This window comes from Alexandromys fortis, unplaced genomic scaffold (genome assembly GCF_014885135.2).
Source record: "Alexandromys fortis isolate MF-2015 unplaced genomic scaffold, M_Fortis_MF-2015_v1.1 scaffold_70, whole genome shotgun sequence".
Classification (NCBI taxonomy): domain Eukaryota; kingdom Metazoa; phylum Chordata; class Mammalia; order Rodentia; family Cricetidae; genus Alexandromys; species Alexandromys fortis.
The window spans coordinates 5,042,446-5,057,518 of record NW_026067955.1 but is presented as its reverse complement, the minus strand read 5'-3'; the positions used below and the strand labels follow the sequence as shown (position 1 = coordinate 5,057,518).

At 50.9% G+C, this 15,073-nt stretch overlaps 1 protein-coding gene across 1 annotated transcript in view; it reads left to right on the top strand.

Annotated features, from left to right (window-relative positions):
- The first annotated feature begins 224 nt into the window (after positions 1 to 224).
- Positions 225 to 15,073, top strand: part of Paqr5 (progestin and adipoQ receptor family member 5) — a 73,807-nt gene continuing 58,958 nt past the window's right edge. Inside the window, exon 1 of the mRNA XM_050151975.1 lies at positions 225 to 365. The gene's annotated coding sequence lies outside the window, so the exon portion shown is untranslated. The remainder of the gene's footprint in view (positions 366 to 15,073) is intronic.

The window sequence follows — 15,073 nt, the reverse complement described above, 5'->3', positions numbered from 1 at the left end:
AGAGGGTACAGGGTGCGAGAGAGGACCTTGTGCATCTCAGATTTCAGCTAAGGGGCACCTGAGGCTGAAGAGACGAGGCTTTGGAGTTGAAGAGACCCAGGGTTCAGGACTCCAGGCCTGGCACGGCCAGGGAGCTGGGAGGGGAGCCCATCTCTCGGCTCCTCCCCGGGGCCGCCCTGCCCCGCCCCGCGCCGGGACAGCCTGGGCGGGGACCCGCGGCGGGAGGGCGCGCCGCCTGGTGCTCCAGGTGCAGTTCCCATGAGCCTGGGGGCCACGGTGGCCCAGGAGGAGTGGCCCGTCTCCAATCTGCCCCTGCCGTGTCTCTGCGCCCTGTCCACTGGACGCCAGTGAGCCTCAGAACCCAGGTAACCGAGGGCGGGACTCGGCCAGTGTTCCCCACGGGTCTCCGCTCGCGTGCGTCCATCCAGTCCATGCGCTCCTTCTCTCTGCCGCTGGCCGCGGAGCGCGGGTGCTGCTTGGGGATGTGTCTTGAAAAGTTTGCGCCTAGACGGCGGTGCATCAGGCGACTGCTAAGGGAAACACTTGCCACCCGCGCACCCCGAGCCCACGTGAAAGAGGAGATGCCTCTGCCCCAGCCTCTCTGAACATCCAGTTTTTCTCCCAATTAGAGCAGCCAAGCACCACCCTCCCCATTCTGGCTCTCCATCCCTGAAAAAAATCCTGGGATGGGAACTGACAGTTGGTAATTCTTACGCCTTAGGGATGTTTATATCCGAATTTCCCGCCTCCTCCCCACGGACACACGCTATGAACCAGTCAGTGTGCACGGAAGGCACAGTTTTGTGCCCAAGGAGGTAGGTCTGCACTCTGATAAAGAGAGTGCATGGCCACATGAAGCTGTCTTCTCCTGTCCTCTCTGTCTCGTTCTGTTGGTCAGGCCGGGTCCTCGTGGAGGCCCATCCAGGCACTCTCGAGACCAAGTCTGATGAGCCTAGGTAGTAAGAGGGGCTGCAGCCTGCAGATGGAGAGACCCAGAGCCCATTAAACCCTCATGGGTGTGCCCACAATGGACTTTCTTCCTTCTGTGAGAGAAGGGCTCACTGCCTGGTGGGGAAAGGAAAGCTGCTCCTTCCCCCAGAGTCAGAGAGAAGAGATGGGGGAGGGGGCTGGGTGGAATCTAAAGCAGCCATCATGGCTGACATGAACACCCCTGATTTCACTTTCCCCCAGGGACAAACCATGTAGGCAGTAGATGAAGAAAGAAAGGATACCCCCAAAGACTAGGCATTTGGCTCAGGCACAGTGGTGGACCTCAACCGCAGCCTCCAAGACCAGGTTCTTCTGCGTACTAAGAGATAACTAGGCTTGTTTAATGCAGTGGGGAGGTGCTTTTGGAATCAAAAGACAACTTGAAGTAATAGATAGGTTCTCCTCTTCCACCGCGTGGGCTGAGGATTGAACTCAGATTGTCAGGCTTGGTAGCAAGCACCTTTACCTGGCAAGCCATCTCTGCATTCTGGTTGTGACCTGCAGGGACCTGTTTCTCCTTGGGCTCCCCTGCTGTTCAGGAGTGCACAAGGCAAGGGCACCTCCAAAAAGAACTCAAATCCCCTTAGGAAGCACTGCCAAGCCCCAGACAGCCCTTTGCTAAGCTCCCCAGACAGCAGGAGGCAGGACGGGCATTCCCTCCTGTAGCCATAGTGCTTGGCATAGACAAGAAACTTGGCCAGAACAGCGTGAGTTAACCAGAAACAGCTGAGTTTTTTTTCCAGCAGGAAGGCCTTTGCCCTTGAAGAGCAGGAAGGACATTGAAACCTAGGACCAGAAAGCTGCAGACACAATCCCAGATGCCTCCACACCCTGCCCCTATGTGGGGCAACTTCTATCTTAATCCAGCATTATCGTTAATCCCACTGTTGCGGGGGGCAAGGAAAAGCAGTGTGCTGGGTGAAGTGGACAGCCAGTGTGTCCCTCTCCTGAGCTGGAGGATGAGAGACTGTCCCACCTTGTAGAATTCTTTCCCACTCCTCAGGAGGTCTCATTTGGAAACATTAATGTCGTTGTCTTTTCTTTTTTTAAAAAATATTTTTTAAAATTTTATTTATTTTTATTTTATGTGCATTGGTGTTTTGGCATGGGCGTTGGGTCTTCTGGAACTAGAGTTACAGACAGTTGTGATCTGCCATATGGGTTCTGGGAATTGAACTCGGGTCCTCTGCTCTTAATCAATGATCCATGTCTCCAGCCCTGTCATTGCCTTTCCTTGATTCTTACCAGCCTGGTAGAGTTGCCAGGGATTAGGAAAGGAATTGACTTTTCTTACCCCAGTTTCCCCTAGTGAGAAATAAGGTTTTATGAGCAAGTGGCTGCTCTAAAGGCATCTGTAGGCTGCGGAGTAAATCCAACGGGTGGTGTGTGTGTGTGTGTGTGTGTGTGTGTGTGTGTGTTAATCTGGCTTCTCTAGGTGGGCTTTATGTCTCCCTTGAGCAGTGACTGCATTTCAGTGTTCCCCAGAGAGCAAGCCTCATCAGGAGCATGAAGCATATAGTAGCTCCCCAAGAAGTATTCACTGATCCAAGATAATCTCTACAAGAAGAAAAATTTCCCTAATTCATGAGACCTGGAGAGCCTTGAATCCCTTGACCCTTTCTTCCCTGTGTATGGAAGAGGGAAAGACAAGGGCCTGGAGAGAGAAGAGGGGACTCCCAGAACCCAGGCAAAGGCCCTCAGGCTGGCTGCCCTCAGAGTCACCTACAGGGATCTCTCTACGAGCTGATGGCCACTGTAAGGAGCAGTGGAAGAGTCCCAGTGAGGAGGAATCCCAGCTTCCTAGGGAGGAGTGGAGGCTAAGATGAGCTGGGCTAAGTGGCCAGGCTGGTGGGGAGGGGGAACTCCCCTAAGTATGTAGGAGGTGAGCCTGGGGGCAGGGGTGAGACACACACCCTCATACAGAAAGTGGTTTTTCTGCCTGACCCTGATAGGCCCACCGGGAGCTTTGGCTTTTTGCCCCCAGTCCTGCCTTTGACCCCAAATAGCTCTGTTCATTGTCTCGGCACTGGAATGCACCTGTTGAACCTTGGAGTTGGGGCAGGGAGTGCAGGAGCCTGACCTTGAAGAAGGTGTAATTTCCTAGCTTGCTGGGGTAGTTGAGGAGGAGGAGGATTGGGCCAGTCAAGGAAGCAAAGTAAGGCTTCACCTGAAGAAATAAGTCAGGGTGGGGCTTCTTCCGTATCTGAGGCCATTGCTAGGCCTCCCTGTCGGTCTGCCATCCTTGCCCTTAGCCACCCCCTGTGGGTTCCCTTCTTTTGGAGAGAGTAAAGCCATGGTTTTCTGTCCCTTTGCATGTTGGCTTTCTCCTACAAGTCTGATGGCTTTCCACCACAGGGGATGGAAAAGTACGCCTATTGCAACATTTTGTGAGTCAGTGTTCACTCTGCTGTCTAGTGTCTGGCCCTCACTTGGAGACAGTGTTGACTCTTTGGAGACAAGAACAAGGATAAGCCTGGGGATTGTTGTGAAACTGTGTAGTCTGGCAGAGGGGAGCCATCACAGGCAAAGATACAGTCGCTTCTTGGGGAAAAGGATGGTGTTCCCCAAAGTGATGGCCCAGTTTCATCCCAATCTCTGATTTGCCTGTAAGTTTTTAACCTGCAGTATTCTTCTGCCTTCTGACCTTGACCAGGCCAGGGTCACCTACAGCAGGTTCTGGACTGTTGGGACCTCAGAAGAAGAGTTTCCTGAGCCTCGGGCAGGGCATTTTGCCCCCTAAGGTCATCCCCTTTGGTTAATTAGTAGCTTTGTAGCCAAGGTGGCCTATGCAACTTGGGGAATTCATTGGGAGCCTGTCAGAGATGTGGAGCCCAACCCCATAGCTTCTAGATCCCAGAGCCCACAATCCAGCTGCTTCAGAAACCTGCCACTGGCCTTACTTACCTTCCCAGCAGCCTAAGGCCAGTGTGGCTGGCAGAAAGCCCCCTAAAGCCCTGGTTCTAACATTGTCCAACTGGAGTGTGGCATTGGACCTGTTTCTGGGTCTCAGTTTCCTTATCTGTCAGAGTAGCTTGGATTCTATAACGGTATCTTACCCTTAGCACTATTGCTGTTTGGAGGAAGAGAGGAGGTGTGCCATAGTGGGTGTTTCCCTGTACTCTTTGCCTCTTCCAATAGTGCCATCATATCACATCTTCCCTGAGTTATATATGTGTGTGTATCTATTATGTATATATGCATATAGTACCCATGGAGACCAGAAGAGGAGTCAGATCCCCCTGAAACTGGAGTTAAAGATGGCATGAGCTACCATGTAGGTGGTGAAAACCAAACCTAGGTACTCTGGAAGAGCAGCCAGCACTCTCCTGGAATATATATTTCCATCTCTCTTGGTTGGCTTCAGATTCACTGAGATTTTCCTGCCTCTGCTGCAATTAAAGATGTGTGGCACTATGCTGGGCTTCAGAGCCCTTTTTGACATCTGGGAATGCCTCTGGACATCACCAGATGTGCCCTGGGGCAGCAGCATCACCTCTGGTTGAGAAGGGCTGCCTTAGATGGTCTCTGAAGACGTTCCTTCCCTCGGGATTTCTCTTGGTACAAAGGGCTTCCGGCTATGAGCGTGCCCTGTGCAGGAGTGAGAAGTAAGTCAGAGGGAAGGCAAGGCTGTTCAACCTCCTGCTGAGAGCCAAGGCCAACCTATCAGTGCCTCTAGACCTCTGGTTGTGTAAGAAGGAGCCATGCGTGTGGTCCAGGCCCCACCCTGGGGTCAGCGACCTTCCAGTGCAGGCAGCATAGTGATGAATTCTGTGTCCTACTCCACATTCCCCTCTCCTTGCTCTGGGAAGGGGCACAGGAAGTGAATCAGCTCAGCAACCACACGAGAGAGGGCCGAGTGCCCTTTGAGATGCATGCTCACGCCCCGACCAACCTACCCGGGCTGTGTTTTGATTATTCCTTCCATGTTAGCTGTTTATTAACTCTGCCCACGGAATCCCCTTCTGACCTTGTTGCTTAATGGAAGGGCAGAAGATTTATTTTGGCGGGGTTAGGCTTGGGTGCTGCGGTTGTTGACAAATCTTGGAAGTAAATCACAATTGCTTTGGGCTGTTCGTTCTTACCGTCTTCAAGAAGAAACTCAGCTCTGGGCTGTGGCTAGATACTGGGAAGGATCCTTGGAGTTAGACCTATTCCCCGGGCCGAAGAAACCCCCTAATCCAAGATATCTGTCAATGCCCTGCCCAAGTGTACAGAGGAGGGCGTGACCAGCCATGAGGTCCCCTGTGCTGGAGGGAACTCTACAAGAGTAAGTTCCTTTAGGGAGGAGATGGTGACTGTGTCGGAAACTTCACAAGAGGGAGGGATAGGGGCAGGAGTGGTTTTGTTGTTTGTCTCTTTGTTATTGTAGTAAAACACAGAATATAGCATTCTCCTTATGGCAGTGTGTGTGTGTGTGTGTGTGTGTGTGTGTGTGTGTGTGTGATACACACCTGTACATGGGTGCTGGGTATCAACCTCAGGTCCTCATGCCCACAAGGCAAGCACCTTACTGGCTAAGCCATTCCCTGTGCCCTGTTTTGAGACTATTGAAAGGTACAATTCATTGTCACTAAGCACATTTACATTATTCGACAGCTGCCACCACCATCCAGCCCCACAACTTCATCATTTGCCAGTTAAAACTTTGCACCCAATAAACACCAGCTTCTCACTGTCCAAACCCCTCTACAATTACCCCTCTGCTTCCTGTCTCTGTGATTGACAGCTAAGGGTACCTTTATTAAGCAGTGTGAGTCTCTTTTCTGTGGCACATAATACAATACCATAATGGCCTACATTTTAATGAGAAGAGGTTTATTTGGTCCACAGTTCTGGCTCAAGGTCAAGGTGATTTGTCTAGTGCTGGTCCTTCCGACTGCCAGTCTGGAAGCAGTACAGAGCATCTCCTGGCAGCACACAGGAAGCGTGCCACTGTGGACATGTCTTCTCCCCCATTTTTCTGAGAGCTCCCTTGGAGATTCTAGCAGGGGGCACAGATACTTGTATGCCCTTGAAGAATGGTCTGCCTTTGACAGATGCCCACCTGCAGAGCACAGGGTGGGCAAGACTGCGCCCTATGTAGTAAGTGGAGTAATCCAGTATTTGTCTGTGTGACTGACCTCCCAGCTGACAGCATCCTCATGGTTGGTGATGTTGCAGCCTGAGCCACAGCTTCCTTTGGAGGCAGCTAGGGACCACATTCTATGTGTGCTCTGCTGCCCTGAACACCTGGGTGGCTGCCACCCTTCGGCTACTGTGGGTGAGTCACATAGGCAAGTAGCTGTTGAGTCCTTGACTTTGACCTTTGGGAGTATATGCCCTGAAGTGGAGCTGCGGATCATGTGGGAAGAATAAATACATCTAGAGTTTTGTATGCACTTTGAGATAGGCCTGGCCTGGGTGAGATATGGCTCAGTGGCCAAATGTATTTGCTACCAATCTTGAGACCCCTGTGGTGGAAAGAACAGACTTTTGCAAGTTGTTCTCTGACTTCCACGTTGTGGTTGTGATGTGTGTGTGTGCATGCACACACACATATACACACACAAAAATTAACAAATGCAATTTTTAAAAGTTAAGCCTTTTGAGATAGGCTCTCGCTATGTAGCTTAGGCTAACCAGAGGCTTGCAGCCCTCCTGTTCAGTCTCCATAGTGCTGGAATTACAGGCATGTACCTATGTTTAGGATGCTTCGAGGAGAGATGTTTGACCTTGGCTTCAAGGATAAATGAACTCCCTGGACATCTAAGGGGTAGACAGGATTAATGTGCCTGGCATTGGAGGCTGCGTCAGAGGCAAGTGTAGTAGGAGCAGATAGGGTGTAGAGTCTTGCTTCCAGCTAAAGAAACTGGGCTTTACCTCATGGAAACTGAGAAGCAGTGAAAGAGATCTCTGGCAGGAAGCCATGTAGGCTGATTGCCATCTTACAAGGATGGAGCTGGAAGTGATAAAGCAGGTGGACTGGGAGTGAAAGAGGCTGGAGGCAAGAAAACCATACAGGCGGAAAACCAGAGTGCTCACAAAGTCCGGGGAAGTAGTGGCTGCTCAAGGTGCTCACAGAGCCTAGGATCGTGGTGACTGCTCAAGGGTGCTCACAAGCCTAGGGTGGCAGTGGATGGTCAAGGGTGCTCACAAAGTCTGGGGTGGTAGTGGCTGCTCAAGGGTGCTCACAAGCCCAGTGTGGTGGGGCTGCTCAAGGGTGCTCACAGAGCCCTTGGTGGTGGGGTTGCTCAAGGGTGTTCTTCTCCAAGATTGCAGCTGAGTAGACCATGCAGCCTCCCCCTAGATGAGCTTACAGGATCAATGCTAGTCTGAGAAGATGGGCTGGGCGGCTTTGAGGGCCCATGAGAGGTATCTGACAAGCATGTGAGAGTAAGGGTGAGAAGCAGGCAGTCAAGGGAAAGGACTGCCATCCTGGCACGGAGGCCAGGACATGAAGTGGCCTCTGGGCAATGTGGCCTGCCCCCATGAGTGTCTTATCAATCCACACTCTGATTGCCAAGTTCTAGGCCCTGTGCCTACACGCTGAGGAGTGGACACCCAGAGATGAGCATGAGCGATGACTTTAATTCACTTATTCATTCTGTAAAGCGCAGGCTGGAGCTGGGCCAGCACTTTGCACAGCTAAAGATTGCATGGTGATAGGTGGCATGCAGGACCAGTGGAGCGTGCAGTGACAGTACGTCCCGGACCTTGACGGTCTGAGGTGCAGTTTCTAAGCACCCCTGATATTTTGCCTTTTTCGTTCCTGTGTTTTGTTTTTTGAGACAAGGTCCCGTATGGCCCAGACTGGCCCAGGAGTCATATGTAGCTAAAGCACACCTTGAACACTTTACCTCCTGTGCCAGGATTACAGGTGTGAGCTACCAAGGTTGCTTTATGCAGTGCTGGGGATGGAACTCAGGGCTTCCAGCTGTGCTGTGTCCCCATGCCATGGCCAGCCTTTTGGACCAGCAGATTCCTTATTGTAAAGGAGACAGTCCTAGATGTACTGTAGAGTGCTCCTCAGCATTTCTGCCTTCTGCAAACTCACACGGGGGCGGGGGTGGGGTGGAGTCAGATGTTGTTCTCTGGGGAGTGAGTTTGTGCCCTTCCAGGTGAACTCCATTGGTTCTGGGGTCAGAAAGGCCGATAAGAAAATACTAACCTGAATTCATCAAGTCTAAGCAGGGATGGAGACTCCCATGATGGAACTGATTAACGTCATATCTAAGATAATCACCGAAGAAGAGGGAACAGCTTATTCTGGCTTGCAGTGTGGGGTGTTCCGTTCATAGTTGCTTGGCCCTGTTACTTTGGGCTTGTGATAGGCCAGAGCACCACAGCAAGAGCACGAGGAAGAACAGGCTGGCAAGCAGAGAGAAAGGAATGGGTAAAGCCCCAAGATTCATCCAAGGGTTCACTTCCACACGTCTAGCAGACTTCACGCGGGACGCCGAATCTTAGAGGTTCTGCCGCCTCCAGAGAGTGCCGTGGTGGGGACTGTGCCTTCAACACATGGGTCTTGGGGGACATTTTACCAAGCCATAGCAATGGGAGAGAACATTCAAGGCATAGATTATAGGATGTTCAAAGGTCCGGAGGTGGGGAGAGAGCACACAGGGGAGACCAGTGAAGAAGCTGGGGTTGCCGTTGAAGAAGGCTTTGGTTAAACAGACAAGCTGTGGTGGAGGTGGGGGAAAGTGGGCAGGTTCTGGGTGTGTTCCAGAGGTGGCATGGCTATAATTCAATGACCAAAGGGCTGTAGACGCTGCAGCGGCAAGGGAACCTCCCAGATACGGGGAGCAAAAGTGGCTGGAAGCTGTTGAGTCACACCTGGGCCATGTTGGTCGCAGATACTCAGGCTAGAAGAGGGGTCTGGCTGAGAGTGAGCAGCACACTGGTACCGAAGCCATGGGATCAACGCGAGAGTCCAGGATGGAAGGCTGAACCAGGCACAGGCAAACCAAGCGGGTGCTGATCTCCCCTGCTCTGAGGCACCAGTCAAGCTTCCAGGCTCCACTTGAGGAGGCACAAGGTCAGAGCAGGAAAAGGCTCTATGGGTGGGGAACCAAGGCAGCTCTAGGCAAAGGAAGTAGCTGTACCACCCACGGAGCAAGGGCAAGTCAGATGAGAACCCGTGAGTGACCCACTAACAGCAACAGGGAGCAGGGCAACTGGTTCCCCAGACATTTGTGGGCTGAAGGGAGGAGGGTGTGCAGAGGGCTGGATGCACAGTTAGGGAGGGCTTAGTGTGTTCTCTGCCCGAGGCTTTATTTTTTTTCATTTAACTCTTCTGAGTTCTTCCCTGTCTGTATAGAGAGCTTTTCTTTAGTCTAGAGTATAGGTTGTCCACGTTGAGGCTACTGCCTCCACCCAGGATATTCTAGAGAGTCACCTTGTCCCTGAGTCACTTTGTAAATGCAGGTGGCCCTAGGTGAGGTCACGTCCCAGGAATGGAGTGGCCCACCAGTATGGTTATCAAACTGGCTTGCTGATCTGGAGATAAAAGCTTTTCCTTGAAGTTTTTGCTTTGATTTTTTTTTTTTGTTTGTTTGAGTTAGGGTCTCACAGGCTAGGCTGGAACTTGTAATCCTCTGACCTTGGACTCCTGAATGCCAGGATTTTAGGTGTCCAAAAGAATACTAGTAAGGAGAAAAAATCCACAGGACTGGAGAGATGGCTGGGTGATTAAGCGCACTGACTGCTCTTCCAGAGGACCCGGGTTCAATTCCCAGCACCCACATGGCAGCTCATAAGCGATTGTAAATCCAGTTCCAGGGCGATCTGACACCTTCACACCATTGCACATAAGTAAAGTTAAATACATCGTTAAAAAGTTCTTAAAAAAAAAAGACCACACATTTTTTATTGTGCATTGGGGAGCATATGTACCATAGTACACACATGGAGGTCAAAGGACGCTTGTGAGAGCCGCCCCCCTCTCTCTACCATACAGGATGCAGGGATCACATTCAGACGGTCAGGTTTGGTAAGGACACCTTTATCTGCTGAGCCATCTTGCAGGCCCTGTTCTATGTCATTTTAAGTTGCGTTTTTCTTATTATGCACAAGGTGAGCGTGACAGACAGGAGCTTTGTACTTCCTTTTCTGTGAACAGTCTGTTCATGTTTCACCCAATTTTCATCGTATTTTTTGATTTTTTTGTATTGAATTAGAGGAAATCTTACTGAATCAAAGGAAACCTTTGCTTATTGTTTTTCCTTTTGAGACAAAGTCTCACGTAGACCAGGCTTAAATTCCCTGTGTATCTGAAGATGACCCTGAACCTCTGATCCTCCTGCCTCTGTTTCCTGAGTGCTGGGATTTCACACACACACCACCACACTCAGTTTCTGTGGCACGAGGGGTTGGGGGTCGAACCCAGGACTTTGTGAATGCGAGGCTAGCCGTCTACCCCCTGAGCTACATCCCTGGTCTTGGAGGAAACATTTACGCACCAAGAAAATCTGTCTTTTTTTTTTCCTGGAATGTAAATTATAAGTCACCCTCCTTCATTGGATCAAGGAAGCCTTTGTTGTGTGTGGGGAGGGTTGTTAAAGTCAATTTGTTTTATTTTATGTATCTGAATGTTGTGCCCCCTGTGCTTTCCTGGTACCCTTGGAGGTCAGCAGCAGAGGGCATTGGATCCCCTAGAACTAGAGTTATGGACCTCTGCTGGAACAAGTGATCTTAACTGCTGAACCATCTCTCCAGCCCGTTCTTCTGGTTCTTGCTATCACTTCTAAATTTTAAGAATTACAAATGCTGGTGATAGGTCATTTCCTAGCTGGCAGGCAGGGTGTTCTGGAGTAGAGGTCCTTGTGGAGGCAGTGGAATAGGCAGGGGTGGTCTTGGAGCAACAGGGGAAGGACTTGGGGCTCATTGAAGGGGAACATTGAAGGAACAAAGGAGATGGCTGAGTTAACCCAAGGACGAAGTCAGGTGTGTGAGGTGTCCTAAGGTCCTTGGGGCAGGGTCCACTATGTCAGAAGGAGAGGTAGGTGGACTCGGAGTCAGGGCTAGATGAAAGAACAGACAGAACCTCTGTCCTCCTTGCATTGTCTTGGGTCCCATTTGTGCCCTTAGCTTCTGTTGGACACCAGGCTCTGAGGCCTGAGCCCACACTGGCGACCATGTTCTCATTGTACTCACACATACCAGGTCACGTGCCATAGCACTGGGATAGCCCGTGCCCAAAGCCCACTGATGCTTAGCTAACCAGTTTAAACTGGCCTATTCTAAACCATTTCCCTTGCACTGCCTCGCCTTTCCCAAGGGCCCAGGCCTCCCCTAACTGCTCCTGCCTCCATCCACTGGCAAGCCTGGTGTTCCTTTGTCCCTACATGGCATGGCCCCTCCTAATAAGAAAGTAAGCAGGACAGTCACTTCCAATGGTCTTCCTTTTCTGTGTTGTCCCCAACACCGATTTCCAGGTGTTAAGTCCCAGAAGTACTCTTGAGACCTTGGGAAACCCTCAAATATAAAGAGTAAAAGAGTCGGTCTATTGTGTGAATGCTTAGTAAGCAAACATTCAAGGCTGGGGAGATGACTTAGGAGTTAAGAGAGAGCACTTGTTTTTCCAGAGGCCAGAGTTCAGTTCCCAGCACCCAGGCTGGGGAGTTCACAACTGTCTGTAAATCCAGCTGCAAAGCATTTAATGCCCTCTTCTGGTCTCCCACAGGCATCCAAGCATTCATGGCATGTATCCTACAGACATACACATACATTTTTACATATGTAAAAATAAGTGTTTTTTGAAAGAAAGAGAGAGAGAGAGAGAGAGAGAGAGAGAGAGAGAGAGAGAAAGAAAGAAAGAAAGAAAGAAAGAAAGAAAGAAAGAAAGAACGAACCAAAAATCCAAAGCTCTCTTGGAAGCCGTCCTGGAGGGAGTGGCTGGGTGGCCAGAGGTGGCTCTGAAGAATGGACATGAAGTGGGACATTGGAATGGCCAGAGCAAAGTGGGAGGCATAGGCTGTGAGCACCTGTCTTGGACGTGAACAGTGAAACAGTGGTCAGCCATCACTCCCAGTGAGGGTGTTCTTGTGATTGTGGAATAGGCACAGGCCAGGGTGAGAATGTCCAGTATAGGATGGGTACTGGGGATACTTGGTGGAAACAGGTTTCTCCCCTCAAGAGTGAGTTGACATTTTGTGAACTCTTGCTGTAGGCTCAGGGCAGGGCTGTGCCTCTGCTTGTGCTAGAAGGCTCCGCACTGGGCTGCCTTGGGGCCACACCAGCTTCTGCTGGTGAATGAAGCCGTTGCCCATCCATCCTGGTGTCATTGGCAAAGCCCTGCCCTGGGTGAACTCAACCACCGGCCTTTGCTCCCTCAACCCCAGGCCCCACAAGGGCACCCTCCTTCCTGCCTGATCCCACAGCACAGATGTTTCCTCTCCTGCCTGATGTGGGCCTCCCACCTCCCTCCTTTCTCTTGCCTTCTCCCTTCTCTAGTCTCTCTCTCTCTCTCTCTCTCTCTCTCTCTCTCTCTCTCTCTCTCTCTCTCTCTCTCAGGCTCAGTGCCCACACCTGTCCCCTGGTCTGAATTCAGAGGTATTTAAAAATGATTTTATTTAAATTTTTAAATTTTAATTTATGTGTGGGTGTTTTGACTGCATGTATGTCTGTGTACTACCTATGTACCCAGTACCCGGAGACTCCAGAAGAGATTGTTGGGGTGCCTGGGAGCTGAGTTACAGACAGTTATGAGCCACCATGTGCATGCTGGAAATCGAACTTGGATCTTTTGGAAGAGCAGCAAGTGCTCTTAACCCATGAGCCACCCGTCCAGTCCTGGGTTTATTTTTAACTATGTCTGTATATGTATGTCATTGTGTGGGTTAATGTGAGTGCAGGTGCCTGAAGAGGCCAGAAGAGGGCGTCTGATTCCCTCTTGGGTGGAGTTACAGGTAGGTATGAGCCACTTAACATGGGTGCTAAGAACCAAACTCAGGTCTTCACTGCTGAGCCATCTCTCCAACCCACAAAGAAGCCTGGTGTCTGGGGATGTGGCTCAGTGGCTTGAGCATGGTTCAGACCCCTGCAACAGGTCGGCAAGAGGGCTCAGCAGGTAAAGATGTCTGTCACCAAGCCCAAGGACATGAGTTCAATCCCTAGGACCTACATGGTGAGAGGAGAGAACTGATTCTCGAAATTTGTCCTCTGACTTCCACACACAGACTGTAGCACATTTACACACACACACACACACACACACACACACACACACACACACACAAACACAAGCACACTAAACAAAATGTAAAAGAAAAATAGTTAAGCCTGTATTGTTAGAGAAAAGGAGGAAGAAAAATAGTAAGTAATAACGGTGGTGATTGTCAGTGCCGCTGCTGTTTGGGGCTGGGAGCCTGATCCAAGCTCCTCAGGACACACAGAGTCTTTTAGGAGATGAGTTGCTGGCCTAGGTCATAATCCCGAGCTCTAAGTCTGTTGCTAAAATTCATTCCCGGGGGAGACATAAGCGACACCTGCCTCTTCTCCTAGGGTTCCAATGATGGACAGAGGCAGGGTTCACTTTGGAGAGCCAGTGAGTTTACTGGGCTTCCTCTCAGAGTACAGGTGAGGGGTTACTTACAGGGATGTGGACACTTCTTCCCAACAGGCTACATGCGGAGAGCCTTTACCTGGCAGGCATGAGGGTGGAGCTCCATTCCCTAATCTTCCCCAGAAAATATACTCTAGCCCCACCCTAAGGCAAAAAGGGCAGCTTTGCATACAGCAGGTGGTAGGGAGCCGCTGGGTGCTCAGGTGAGGGTCTCGCATCCCTTCTGCCCCTCCTTGAGAAGGTGTACACAGCCAACAAGCCCAGCTGGAAGAATTCTTGCAAGGGGCACAGCTGAATGGTAGCTGATTGGCTCAGAGGACAGCGACCTCCCTATTCTGTGGGTGCTCACAAACGTCCCACCCATTTGGCCCTTGCTGGCGTTACCTTGTGATCTCTCTCTTTGTTGTCTAAAGAGGTCTGTACCTTTCAGAGTGCCATTTGTGGGGAAACATGTCACACTCTCCAAGCCCGTTGCCCAGCTCTTTTGTAAATATTGTGTGGCTGCCTCAAAATGCTAGTGTTTTTTGTTTGACCCCTCAGCTGAGACCCAACAGGCAGGCTCACTGCCGTGACATGTGTTATGCAGATGGCCTGTGGTTGGTGGAGAATGGCTTCTGGAAAGAGGAAGAAGGCAGTAGACGCTGGGTCTGAGGTATGGTGAAGGGGTAGGAGGAGACAGGAAGTCCACGGGAGGTCCCAGTGTCGGGGGAATTGAGTGTCAGATCACAGGAATGCCAAGGTGTGACCATGGCTCACCCTGAGGTGGCAAGGCGCTACTGAAAGGACAGAGTAGGCTCAGTGGAGAATCTGTGAGCTTCTGCCCCTGGGGAGCAATGAGTGCTGCCCCCTTGCTGCCAATGGAGGAGCCCGGGGATCTAAGCTGGAAGGATTTAGGGTACTTGGGGGCCTAGAAGCCCTAACAAGCTGGGTGCAACCTCGTGTCCCCAATAAGACAACCTGTTACACAACATGTCATAGCGAAAGGAGAGAAAGGCGATTTCCTTATCTGGCTACATTGGAGTGAGAAATAAAAGTTTCAACACCCACCCCATCTTCAAGGTCCTGATTTGAGGTTTAGGTTTTGACAGAGGGCAAGAGGTATACCAGCTAAACAGTCCCGGTCAAGGATGAACCTCCCCATCATCACCGTTTGGGCCCTAGTCTGTCCTGCAAGGTCTGTGTATTGTCAGAACTGTGCAAATCTCTTTCCTGGAGACAAGTCCCTCTCTGGCTGGCAGCAGACTCCAGACATTTCCATCTTCCAGCATGAGATTTCTGGGGGAAATCCCAATTCCTTAAGATCCATTTTTTTTTTCAATAGTCAGATCACCAAAAGGAGGGGCCCAAGTATCTCCTTAGAAGACCTCCACTCCTATCAGGACCATGACAGGTGCAGGGGCCTGGCATTTCTGCAAGGGACCGAAGTTCATTCTCACTGCCTCCCAAGCTACCCCACATCCTGTCCTGGGCAACTCAAAATCAAAGGTAACTTTTGCCCACCTAAAGGCTTTCTTGGCAAGAGGTAGGAGCGGAGGTGGA